This window comes from Larus michahellis, chromosome 4 (assembly GCF_964199755.1).
Source record: "Larus michahellis chromosome 4, bLarMic1.1, whole genome shotgun sequence".
Taxonomy (NCBI): domain Eukaryota; kingdom Metazoa; phylum Chordata; class Aves; order Charadriiformes; family Laridae; genus Larus; species Larus michahellis.
The window spans coordinates 52711156-52725122 of record NC_133899.1 but is presented as its reverse complement, the minus strand read 5'-3'; positions in this window follow the sequence as shown (position 1 = coordinate 52725122).

Below are 13967 nucleotides of genomic sequence, written 5' to 3'. Positions count from 1 at the left end.
GGCTTTCTATTAGGTTTGTAACCCCCTCCCCAGATTTCATGCTCCATATTATATCCACAATCAGTTACAAAAATAGATGGCATTTTTGACTTCCAGAGTTCAGCCTGAGCCCTACTGACTTAGCAGGAGTGGGGGAGATGTGGTGAATTCATCTTAGCTTGTATCATCTCTGCAGTCCACCTTTTTAGCTGTAGGAGGACCCACCATCGTATGGAAGCAAAATACTGCAGCACGATCCAGAAAGCAGCTAAATGCTTTACTTCTATTTTTTCATTTGTCATCACATTTAATCTAAATCAAGTCTTACAGTAAGCCTGTAAACAGATATTCTCCAGAAGCGTAGAAAAATCAGCAGAAGTAAACTGCCTTTTTTAGAACTGTATTCTATAATAAGCAAGTGTTACTAGGAGCGCTAATATCATTAGGAGTACGGAGAGAATTTTAATTTGGTTTGAATTAACAATTTCATGCTGCTGAGAAGCGCGCCACAGTTGTTCTAGGTTGTTCTCTAGTGGCTGCTGTGACACCAGCTATAACTCCCTCTTGGAAACTATAAATCACGGATGTGCTGTTCTGAGCTGGGTGCAGATGCCTCCCCAACACATGCCTGGGTGCACGCGTGGGAAAGGATGTGAATGCACAGGCACATACACACTTTAGAGGTGTTTTACATTTCCCTCAATCTTATCCCATCTGCAAAAGGAGATTGTTGAATCCTGACCCCTGAGGCATGGTGCACAGCTATTCCAGAGTTTCCTTAGCTATTTCCTCCCTTGCTTAAACTGAGTTTAGTTCTACATCAGACTTCCCCTCATGTGGATTAAGTTCATCAATTTTTGTTTTGACCTGGAGAACCCAACGACACCAACAGATCCCTTGTCTCTCGCATGGCCTCTGCTCTTCATCTCAGAGATGCACATCTCTCCTCAGCCACTTTTCACCAGCTCAGCTATTCCCACTCTGCCCTCAGGTCTACCCCTAGGCAATATGACTGGGGTGCCAAACCTTTTATATTTTGTTGTTGTTTGGTACGGGCCCAAGGTTGCCCAGAATATCATCTGTCTTTGTTGAAGGCACATAGGTAAGAGAGGACAAGGGCACAGGGAGAGAAAGACATGCCCAGGAAAACAGGACTCTCTTCCTCCCTTTGCCATTCAAGGTGAGGTAATTCTCTCCTCCCCTTTAATTTGAAGTTCTGCCAGGGTCTTGACTTGCCTCTTTCTTATCTATAGGAGAGGATGTTATCTAGCACGCCAACCATCTACCGGTTAGGGGAGGTCGGAAATTATTTTCTTATCCTTGTCCCCAGCTGGAGCTAGAATGGCAAAAAGACTGGGTACGAAAACTATGTATTCACCCCATAATGTCAATCAGAGGGGTACTAAAAGTGATCAGGGCTCAAAAATCAGCACAGAGTAGCTGTTAGGAACACCTGGTACTTCACAAAGTGAAGCCCATCTCCAATGTGCAGAAGAGCATCAAAGACCAGCTTCCAGGGTAAGGGCAGTTCTAGGATATACCACACGCAAAGGCAAAAGCACCTTTTGTTCTCTGGGCTCCTGTCCCCTCACTCATTTGCCCTTCAGTGGAGGACACATTAACTTATAATTACAGCTTGCCACCTAAGTCCATCTGTCCTGTATCATTCACCTCCTTTAGCTGCTATGCTGAGCCCTAACTTGTGTTGAGCTGTAGAGCTGAGCGCGACTTTTGTTCCCCAGGTTATGAGGAGAGCCCTGCCCCTTCCTCCACCAAATGGCATTTTGCCATTTTTGCTTTTATATTAGCATTCAACGTCAATCCAGAGGCAACTCTATTTCCAGACTCAGATCCTTTTCCGGGCTTCTGTTTCTCAACCAGTGTTTCCCTACTCCTTTCATGTCTGTAAAGCTTAATCCTTTCCTTTGAATCAATACAGCTTTATTTAGGATGGTATCTTTCATAGAAACTGCATCCTCAAATGCCTGCGAATAACTCCAGATCACAGCCTGTATTCTGGGACAAATTACTACAAGCAGTAAATATTGTATGGATTGAAAACATTCAGTCATGCTATATTTGTTTCACTAAACCTCACGTTATTGATTTCTTATCTTTTCTGCAGCTCATAGATGTCATATCAGCATAGTTTTCCTCTCCCCTCAAATGCTGGTGTTACCCAGCTTTGTCCTTTATGCAGGTCTGCTTACAGCTGCATGAAAACCTGAGGAAGGAAGATGCTCTTAATTAAAATATGTGCCCAGCCTGTATTTGCAATGGGCATTTGAGATGCCCAGCTAGATAGCTCTCTACCTCCCAGTATATCCCATTTCATTAGTTCCACCTAATTTATCTAAAGTATTGCTTATTCAGAAGAGGTTCTGAGCATTGACCCCAGGATATCAGCACTGACGTGTGTAATATGCTACTGTAAGAAGTACCAGTACGTACACAGAAGGACTAGTACCTGCCCCAAAAAAGACACTTTAAGCCCAGACTTGTCTAGTCTTCCCAGTCAGTAACATCAGGCAAATGGCCAAACTGTAGTAGGAAGAGGATGAAAGGCTCCTGGAGGGCACTGAAAGGAAAAATGGTGGTTCTTCGTCAGCAAAGGTTCAGACCCACCTATATCCTTTCCCTGTACACCTTATGGCAACCTCCTAGCCCCTGCTTCCTGTCTCTGCCGATGTCCAAAGGCAGCTCCTGGATGGTGAGGATTGTTCCCCTGCAATGCGAGCAAAATAAAGGGCAAAATGGGAAGAAGGGCATCTGGCATTAAGTTTCAGTTATTTTTATATGACCAGAGTGTGTGAGAACAAGGATTAAAAAGCACTAGCACGTGCGGTGAAAACTAGAAGGAAAGACCTCACGTACTCTGATCCCAAAATAACGTGGGTCCCCTCAGGACTCACTGATGTTAAGGACGGGTTGCTCGCCCTGCCCACCAGATTGTGCGGCAGATAACCACCACCTGCCACAGATTACCAGTACCCGGCTGAATCCCCGGGTCTGCTGGGCTCAGGAGGCCCAATGCACTTCTCCAAAGGGCAAGGAGACCCTGCCGCCCCCAACATGGGGCAGGGGATGGTAAACACAGAGCAGAGATCATCTCCGGTGGCGTGCACAAGGAAACCCACGGCTCGGGTTTTGTGGGCTCAGCACTCCGGTTCAGAGATGCTACGTGTAACGTACAGCACCACTGAGGGATGCTGACACTCTCTGGATATTTTAAGCTTTGACCAAGAGAAATGCTCCACCGTTCTCTACTCACACAGCTTTTATTAGCTAAAGCCCACGAAACTCACAACAAGACGTTTGACTGATCCTCTGGGTAGAATGCAACATTTTCTTCGGAAACGATTATCGAAAATCAAAAATAACCTCAACTTCTGTATGTCATTTTTCTTCTTAATGGGCCATTAAAAGGCTGGTTCTCACGCTACATTACTCAGGACCTAGCTATAGCATTCATCACCTTCCTGGTAGTGCTGCTCTTACTGGAGCATCCTGTGCTTCCCTGTGGACCTCTAGAGATATCCAGCCATTTTGTTTTAATATCATTATCCTCGCTAACAACCAAATGCAATTGTCCAAGAGAGCAAGCTAATGCATACCTCAAGCGAAAAACACTTGTAGAAAATCAAAGGAGAGAGCTGTGGCCAGAAAAGGGAATTAAGAAGCAGGACTCCCAGGCTCTACTTTCAGTCCTGCTTTTAGAGCTTGCACCCTGGGAAAGATTTTTTAACCTCCTTTTGCCTCAGTTTCCGAACTGTAGAATGACGCACAGAAGAGGCTTGTTTGGAATAGTAAATAGTGTTTGCAAAGATCCTGGATTCAAGATGCTAAGTGCACACACAAAAAAGTTGGTCTGTACTTCCTATGCCCCTTAATCACAACACTTTCATCCCAAAAATAGCGATTCTACCCATTTCCTTCTCCCACCCTCCTCCTCAAATTATTCTTCTTAGGAGTTTTTCCTCCTTTTTTGGTCGTTATGTGCACTTATTTAAATTGCAGCCGGAGACATCTGTAGTGGATGTTAGGAAAGCAATTCTAACAGGAAAGACAGCAAGGTGATGATCATTTTCCCCATCACATATTATAAGGAAAGGAAATAAGCATGTAGGAATGCCTGCCCACAATTGCTCTGTGGAGTTGCCAAGATGCCCAGGCCACGCGGCTGGGAAGGAGGTCACGGCAGCCCACTGACATGGTTTCATCTCCTTACTGTCAGAGTCGCTTCGTTGCTGTCTCTCAGCCTTCCTGCCTGCAGCACAGGCCGCTTACCCCTCATCCTTTCAGCACGTGGCTTTGCTTTGCCTCCACCGGCTCCTTCACCCAAGGCCAGGAATGGCGACCTGCTGAGTCAGAGACACCATCCTCACGTAGATGTGTGTGCGGTTCCCTTCCACGGAGGAACGCAACTCGTTTCAGCCATCTCCTCGAATCTGGAGAAAGCAAGTTCTCGGTTTTGAGATATATCATGGCTTTAACTACCTCAAAGACGTGTAAGGGTAGCCAAAACACAATTCACAGATCACCAAGGTAATTTAGCCAGTGAGCAACTTACAGCAACCAGAAGGGCCAGGAATACATTCTGGGTGGCTGGAAGCACATAAACTGCACATAATTTTGCATTTGAATCCTGATGCTCACTGCCAGATAAAAATCACCATAAGCCTTAGCCTGTGTCTGGGACAAAACCGACAAAAGGCTGAGCTTTAATAGAGAAAAACAGAAGAATAAAAATCAGAAAGGAAAAGCTGTTACAGAATCAAATGTAAGCAGCTGCAAGAACAAAGCCCAGTTCTGTGACAGTCATATGCTCACCTTGGTTATTATTTTGTACCTAGTTACCAGCCTGCGATTGACACCTATAAATACAGAAAGTCAGCTCAGCTGGAAATAGATGTGATCCACACTAATTAGTATCTCATCCACTAGAAAATACAGAAAAAGGCACAGCCACATAAGCTGCAAAACTGAGTGCTAGCAGATTGAGGCTCTGGAAATGCACCTGAGAAGGGTGGGTGGGAATCAGGAAACTAAATGGGTACACATGGAAGCAAAAGCACAGGAAGGTATATAGGGAGCACTCGGGGAGCTCATCACTCCCAGAATTAGCAACATTACATAGAGTTTCATGGAGTCCAGTCACCAGACTGGGATGTCCAGACATCCTTCTGTCTGACCACTCGCTCTTGACCTACGCGTAAGGCTCCTTTGGACGTGAGAACAGGGGACACCAAAAGCCTGGTGGCACCTGAAAAAGCCAGCATTCTGCAGCTTTTGAAGGCAGTAGGTGCATGCTGGCGAGCCACCGAATGCCTGCTGTGAAATTCAAGCCCTTGGTGAACTGCAATTTCCACACGAGCCGCACGCCGGCTGAGGAGAGGGCAGCAAGGTGCAGGGACCGAGCACAGATCCGCAGCTCCACACCCTGCCCAGGCGACACAGGCTGGAGCCCAGCCAGTTCCTCCCATGGATCCTTTATAGCCTCATCTCTTCTCCATGGAGCCCTGCTCCAGTGCAGTTCAGGCTGCCAAACCCAGATGGGAGCTCTGGATGTTTTCCTTCCTATTCACAGAAGCCCTTTTATCTTTCAGCTGCCACGTTGATCCCAACAGGAAAACAACCACCAAGTCTCTCTATCAGCCAGAGACATCACGGACACAGACATGTGTAAGCCTCACTCCTGCTCCCAGCCCTTATCTGCCCCATTGCAGCTGTGTGACCCACTGAAGAGCACAAGCTGCCCCCTCACCCTGTGCTATGTCCAGGGTGAGGAGCAGAGAACTGCCCAGATCTGCTGCGAGGCCCCTGTCTGGCGTCAGGGCTGTTCCCAGGGTGTTACCTTTTGCCAACCACCTTGGACAGGTGACAAGGGGTGTTGAAGAGAAAAGGAGTTGTGACACCAGTGGAGCCCCTGGTGACTTGTCACCTGCTTGCACTGTTCTTCCCATTTCCCCTTCATCTGCACTGAACTGGCACCACGTGAGCCACATCAGAGACTGCTTCTTGGCTAACATTCATGCAAGAAACCCTTAATCTATTTTTAAATAAAGGCTGAGTACTCTGAAAAATGAGGGACCAGGGCAAGGAACATAACTAAAAACACAGAACAGGGAAAGAAAATACACAGATATTCCCAGGGTCTTCCAATACAAGCTCCAGAAAGGTTATGCAGGATGAGCACTTTGGTATTCACATCCAGTTTCTGCTGCTGTTCAGAGCTGCTGCGCAGTCCTGGAGATAAGGAGCTTTCAGCCCTGGGATAGATGCCTTCAGCCTGTCTGGGCAGTGTCCTTCACTTCTGCCCAGGAGCATGGCAACTAGCAGTAAAAAGAGCCTGCAATCAGCTGTAATTAAAACCCACCATCACAGCGAAGGGAAAGGCTTCACACAAGATGTCCCCTGCTCCCACAGAGAAGTCTCTGTCCTCATAAGCCTCCTGGGAGCGAACAGGAGCCCTTTTCTTGCAGGGAGGAAAGCTGAGGGTCACGCATGTTACCAAAGGGTTACCCAGCAATTGCATGGCTGGGCGCAGGTGTGTGCAATGCCCCATTTGTAATGCCCAGATAAAACATCCTTCAGGTGTACAACACATTTTGAATGGGGCAGTGGCTCCTGTGTTGTGACCGACAAGGGCAACCAAAGCCTGTACAGCACAAAGCCACCCGGGGCCTGGTGCCCGACAGCGGATGCTGGTTACCGCATGACCTGAAGCTAATTAAACCCGATGACCTTTATAAGCAAGGCTTCTTTGCCACATTGCCTACTGCCCATGCAATAAAAGGAACTGTTTTATTTTTAGCCTCTCACTGACACAGCATAGCACTGAGACGCAGATGTGGTAAATCTTCTCGGGCATTAAAGCGCTGAAATGAAAGAGTCATTGCAGCAAATTTTGTCCTTCAAGTCCTTAAGCAGGACACAGACCATCAGAGCCTGAGTCACCCGGCCTCACAGCAGCACAAACTTGCTGCCTATACCCTGGGTTGCCTTTTTACGGTAAATCTACCTCCTTACCAGCCTGTCATGGCACAAAGCTTTTAGCAATTAATATTGCTGCACCAGTAAGAACATCCCCTACAGTTTGAAGATGCAAACAGTTCTTCCTGGCAATCCACGGTGCAGCTGCCAGAGGCCACCAATCTGAGCTGGAGCCTCAGTGTTATTTTAAGCACTGTTCCCAGCTGCAGCAGCACTGTGTTCGCCAAAACCCTTCCTTCTAGAAAGGAAGAAAACTAGCCAGAACGTATGGTGACTTTCAGGGAGACTAAGTGTTGACTCTTTCCCAGCATGTCATGAGGATAAAATTAATCCACGCTTTAGCACAGACAGGTGAAGGAACCTATGCACCTTGTATGCTCAAATGCATGTATTTATTTTGGCTGTCCGTTTAACTCCAAATTTAATACACGTCCCTCAAACTCCAGCCCGATGCCAGGACCTAGATGAATATTTTGTTCATTCCTACCACAGAACAAACATGTGGCACAGTCACTGAGCTGTATTAAAAGCCAAAGGTAGGGACCCACCTGTAAGTGATGATGAATGAGGTCTTCAAGGGAGAGGAGGTCGGTGTCAGACTGACACAGAGCAGAACGCCAAGAAAAATTTGTGCATTTCTGATTCACCTGTGGCTAGGTAGCCAGCCCCCCTGCACATCTACAGGGACACAGCTGTGGGCTTCAGAGTGATTTCTGACTTTATTGTTTTACTGATTAGAATTGAGGTCAGGGTAGAGAGCTCCAGGCATACACAGAGGGAGCACTGATGCTATGGGGTCAAACTGTGGCTAACAGTGACACCCCGGGAGTACATCCCATGCCGTAAGAGCACTAGACGCACACGTGTGCTATCCTGCTCATAGACGGGAGCAAGCAAAGGAAAGACTCAGGTGTGATGCACTTACCGAGGGCTCTGCACTGCTTGCAAGCTTGGTGATGTGCACATGTACCTGAGAAGAGTGATTAAGACAAGGGCTCTGCTTCAGGGTCACCAAGTGCCTCTGGCCAAGTCCTGCTGCTTTTCTGCTCCCCTGACCACGCTGGAAAGCTTGGACATGTCCACCAGGGACCTGGGTATAATGGTAGCAGGTGCCAGGAAAATGCCCTTGAATGACAAAAGTGATGCCCTTCCTGAGGGACGGGGTGAGTGCATCCCCCCCACCGTGCACCCATGCTTCCTCCCTCCCTTGGCCATCTGGCAGCACAGCCCACCCAAGGGATGCCCCACGGCAGCTTCACCCGATGTCCCACCAAAGCCTTGGGCAGGATGCAAATAAACCCACTGTGGTTCGCAGACAGTAGCACCTGCAAAAGCTTTTGGGATGCCAGCAGAGAGGTCTCCCTCCCCGCAGGCACACTCACCACAGGGCACAAACCCAAACAGCTTCTGTTTTAACTACCCGTTGAGAGAAACACTCAATCATCATCTCAGTCAATTTAGCAAAGGGTCACTTTAGATAAAACAAACTGAATAAAGGTGAGCACCTTGCATAATCTAAATCCCATTTGCTCCCACACACAGAGTAAATAAAAAACTACCTGGTATATTGTGCACCATGGCCTACTGAGAAGTACGTGTATAATAAACATCCCCATTCTAAAAGTGGTTAAAGGAGGGGTGTAATGAGCCATGGAGAAAACATCAGGAAGATGAATCCAAGTGCTCATCCAGGTCTAAGGTCTCTCAGCTTCAGTCTGCCTTCCTACAGTGGATCTTGGCAGTCAATGCTAGCAAACTGAAGCAGACCTGTTGGCCAAGAAAATGACAGTATGAGTTATGGGACTAGGTGATGGCACTTAAAGCGATGGTTTGCAAAGTGCTTCAGCCGCGAAAGAGAGGCTGAGGGGGGTGACCAGCCCGCTGACCAGCCCGCCTTGCTCTCCGCTGCTTTTGTTTAGAATATATACAGGAAATACCCATACTCAAACCTTTGAAGAAGAATAAGTTTACAAAGGGTCACCCACAAGGTTAAGACTGCCAGGCCGAGGTGAAGCCTACAGTGGTAAGAACTGCATCAAAATGAGGCGGTTCAGACGCGTCATACAGCCCCAAGGGGAATTTTCTGTCGGATGAGAAAAAACAGGAGCTGCACAGAGCTGCTCAGGTCCTCAGATTTCCTTACGCACGTGGTCCCAAAGCTCTGCTCTTATTCTAGAAAGTTTGTGTGCAAGCTTGCCAACTGTTCCCCTGCCACTGCACGGGTCAGATGAGGAAAAAACCTTTTCCGACAGCCTTGCCGGTTGCTCCTGCAATACTTAACATTATTGGTGCTCAAAGGCTCTGATGGCAGCTTCTGCCTTGGCCCTCCCCAGTCCCAAAGGGCCTGTTGTTCTGGAGAGACACTAGATAGCACCTGCATCCCAAAGACTGCGTAGGTACAAGTCCAGAAAGGACTTGCATAAGTAGCAGGTTATTACAGCACATTCCTAGGGTTTCCAGACACTTTCAGTTTTGCAATGTCCAACAACATTTTTTTAAAAAAAATCTATTCCATGTTTAGTTGGATGGGAAAGAATTTGTGATCAAGTGGTAGGCAACATTTTTTGTGATGGCTGTTTAAGCTGAGAAACCCTGAAGACTATGTCGCTATGATGCCATTTCAGAACTAAGAACAGATAATGTTGATTCCTCCTCCATATCTCTGGGCAGGAGGAGAATGATGGACATTGCTTGAAAGAACACTGCTCGAAGGTATGTGTATAATCAGGGAGCAAAAAAGAGGCTGCTTTACCTTGCGTGTAATTTGTGAAGGGAAAAATACTTCAGGCTAACCCAGAAGAGCTGACATGTGGCTGCAAGAACAGCATGGTCCTAATGTCAGAGCTGCATGCAGGTGAGAAATCAGTTGGCAAACACAGTTACAATAGGCTGCTCCAGAGAAAGCTTTCTGATTGCAGAAAAGGAGCTTGGATTATAAAGGTGGAAAATCATAGAATCATAGAATTGCTGAGGTTGGAAGGGACCTTTAAGATCATCAAGTCCAACCTTTAACCTACCCTGACAAAAGCCACTTCTAAACCATGTCCCTAAGTGCCCCATCTACCCTTTTTTTAAACACCTCCAGGGATGGTGAATCCACCACCTCCCTGGGCAGCCTATTCCAATGTTTAATAACCCTTTCAGTGAAAAAATGTCTCCTAATATCTAATCTAAACCTCCCCTGACGTAACTTGGACCCGTTTCCCCTTGTCCTATCACTTGTCACCAGGGAGAAGAGGTCAGCCCCCATCTCTCTACAACCTCCTTTCAGGTAGTTGTAGAGGGTGATAAGGTCTCCCCTCAGCCTCCTCTTCTCCAAGCTAAACACGCCCAGCTCCCTCAGTCGTTCTTCATGAGGTTTGTCCTCCAGGCCCCTCACCAGCTTTGTAGCCCTTCTCTGGACACGCTCCAACACCTCAATGTCCCCCTTGTAGCGAGGGGCCCAAAACTGAACGCAGTACTCGAGGTGGGGCCTCACCAGTGCCGAGTACAGGGGGATGATCACTTCCCTAGTCCGGCTCACCACACTATTCCTGATACAGGCCAGGATGTTGTTGGCCTTCTCGGCCACCTGGGCACACTGCTGGCTCATATTCAGCCGGCTGTCCACCAACACCCCCAGGTCCTTTTCTGCTGGGCTGCTTTCGAGCCACTCCGCCCCAATCCTGTAGCGCTGCATGGGGTTGTTGTGACCCAAGTGCAGGACCCGGCACTTGGCCTCGTTGAACCTCGTACCATTGGTCTCAGCCCATCGGTCCAGCCTGTCCAGATCCCTCTGCAGAGCCAACCTACCCTCAAGCAGATCAACACGCCCGCCCAGTTTAGTGTCATCTACGAACTTACCGAGGGTGCATTCGATCCCTTTGTCCAGATCATTGATAAAGATATTAAAGAGAACCGGCCCCAGCACGGAGCCCTGGGGGACACCACTTGTGACTGGACACCAACTAGATTTAACTCCATTTACCACCACTCTCTGGGCACAGCCATCCAGCCAGTTTTTTACCCAGCGAAGAGTACATGGCACAGAGGAGGAGAAAGCCAGCAGAGAATGGTTAATCTCAGCTGTTTGTACTGGAGACATTAAGCACTGAGGCTGTAGGGAGCTGCTTCTTCCACCAGACTCAGCAAAAGCTGATGTTCTGAAACCCCCAGCGGCAGTGAAAGCTCCTGGGTCCTGGCCCTCCTCTCTTCCTCTAACTGCACTTGATTACAAAGATGAATTACAGAGGTAGAGAAACACAAACTAAGATAATTACGAACTCTAATGGATTTGTCATAGAATAGGTGTCTGCTCCCCCAGCCACCCAACAGCCTCTGTAACTTCTTTTGTCCCTTCTACAGGCTTGGCTGCTTGGGCTCGAGGCCAGCCCAGACAGATGCAACTACGTGGCCCTGGATGCTGCTGCTGGGAAAAGAGCTGTGAGGATCCTCATCACATCCTCCTGTTTCATCAAGTAGCTGCATTTTCTTGCCCGTGGTCCTTGCCTCAGCTAAATTATGACTATGGCTATGCCTGCCCAGGTACCTTGCTGACCCAGACCCAATTTGCTTTTCTGGCTTGACCTTGGACCTTTTTCCTATGGACTTGCCTGGCGACCACTGGACTGTGACTGGCCCTGGTTACTGTCGCTGGACTTGCTCTGCTCGCTTTGCTCAATTACACTGGGACTGCATCGCTGAGGCCACTGCCCTGCTGTCACCCTTCGCTCCAGCTCATCTTCCCTTACAGAGCAGCACCTGACATTGCCGCTCCTTGACACAAAAACTTAATTACAGAAACCAAAACATTACACATATAACCTTGATACCACTAAAGATAATTGCCACCAGCAGCAATGGCATAGACAGGCTCTTCAGAAAACCTTCACTTACGGATGGTTTTACTAGATGAGTAGAATAAAGTTTTTAAATTAATAAAACTATATATGTAAACCTAGAAGTTTTGCTTATATGTACACCTAGCAGTTTTGCTCATGTATTAGCACCATTACTGGTGCAATACCCCCTAAGGAAGGAATTTGGTTTTGCCTGGAGGAGGTCTGAATTTAAAATCCTTTCAGTGCTGACTTGAGATAGTCCTGAAACTTCCCCAGAAATAACAAATGCAAAAGTAGCAGAAATTACAGCTGTGCTACAGAGCCTGCCTGAAAGGCTCTTCCTGCCCAGAGACACCACTGACATTTGCTCGTTTGAAAGAAGATGCAGTGAGATAACTGGGCCTATAGAGACAAGGTTCTTGCTCAGTTTGGCAGGGGCTGAGACCTGAAGCTGCTGATGGGGCACCTCTCTGCTGCCGTACCTGCTTCTTGTCATTTACCCTGCTCTTTCTACCCTCAAAAACAGAGAAATGCAAATTCTACCCCTCTCTCTCTCTCACAATATAGGGTGTGAAAATCCTAGGTTTGGTCTTTCTTGGAAACCTTTTCCCTGGCTTCAGAATAACCCTGAGCAGATTATTTCAGGGATGGCTTGCTTTTCTACTCCAGCAGAGCAGGAACTGGACTCTCCTCTACAGATGCTGCAACATGTTAACATCCAAGCAGTCACCCATGAGAAGAGGCTGGCACAGAGGCAAGGACAGAGACTTTAAGGCAAGGGACCTAGAAGGCTCATTGAGGAGGGCTCTGGGAGTAGAAGCTTTGGACAGGGTGGAAGATAAGAAATTTGAACTGAGTGACGGTAGTCCTGGAGAAGGGCAGAGAAGCAGCCCCTATGAAGAATGAGGACTCTGCCTTAGGATAAGGATGAAAAGGAGATTGTGCTGAATGTGCAGGTCTTTGGGACAAGAGCAATTGGAACTTAGGACCCCAAGTTCTGTTTTTTTGGTGGAAACCAGCTGCACGATCAGAACTCAGCCAGGGTATTTCTTCTTCTGTAGCAACTCTGCTGGTTTCTCCTTATTTCCTGTAGCATCCCAGGAAAGCTCTGACCCACCTTCTCCTCGGTGCTGGTTCCTGTTCCTCCCATCCTTTCTCTTCTGTGGGTAGATGAGCATAAGGAAACCATCCTCCCCCTCCCTCCTCAACCTCAGAACTCTTCCTTTGCCCCAGTTTCTCCAGTCACAAGTCATCATCACAAGTCATATCAATTCCCCTTTAGAACACACACCAGCTTAGAAGATCTTACCTCTAACTGGGTCCTGCAAGATCTAGTCATAGAAATGGGGGTACCTGTAGAAAAAAAAACTAAAGAGCCAGATACAACTGCAGGAAGATCACCAAAAATGCCAGACTGCTGCAAAAAATAGCAAGCTCTTTGTACAATGATCGGTTCTCCAACTACTTATTCAGGGTCCCACTGGAGAACTAAATGGCACAAGACATTCACATCCATCAGAGATGGTTCTTTTAATATTGTCTGTAATCTGTGACAGGTAACCCCATTCATGCTTTTTTGAGTATTCAAATCCATGTTTTATTATTAAAGATATTAAAGCATGACTTTTGTAGAAAGGAATAAACTTCAGAGCAACTTTTGCAGGCATGAAGTGTACGAGCTTTGGTTATATTTAGTAATGTGACTATAGTTTTGTTCTACTTTGTGTTGGAGTGCTATCAGTTGATCCTGCCTTTTCATTCCACTTGGATTTGTTCTTTGTTAAATTAATAAGGACTTAACAGAAAGTAAATCACATGCAATTTAATAAGGTTTCAGATTAAGTACTAAAAAGCCACAAACATATTGAAGTCTACTTGAAAGCCCCGCAACTTTGCTCATCCTTAGTCACAATTGTTTTCAGAGCAAACTGCAGTGTCATTTGTGTCCCAGCATGAAGATTAAGCTTGTTAACCCTTGTCAAGATACTCCGATGTTTGTTGTTGCCATGTTCACCCCAGCATTTTTTCCTAAAGCTTAGTCTCCTTGAGCCTGATACCAATTTGCCTGCAAACCTCTCATGTTACAGTTAATTAGGTTGTTGCAAAGCCTACCTTTAGTGGGACAGCCTCTCCCTTTTCTTCCACATAAGAAGGGCCAAGCATGTCAACATTTCA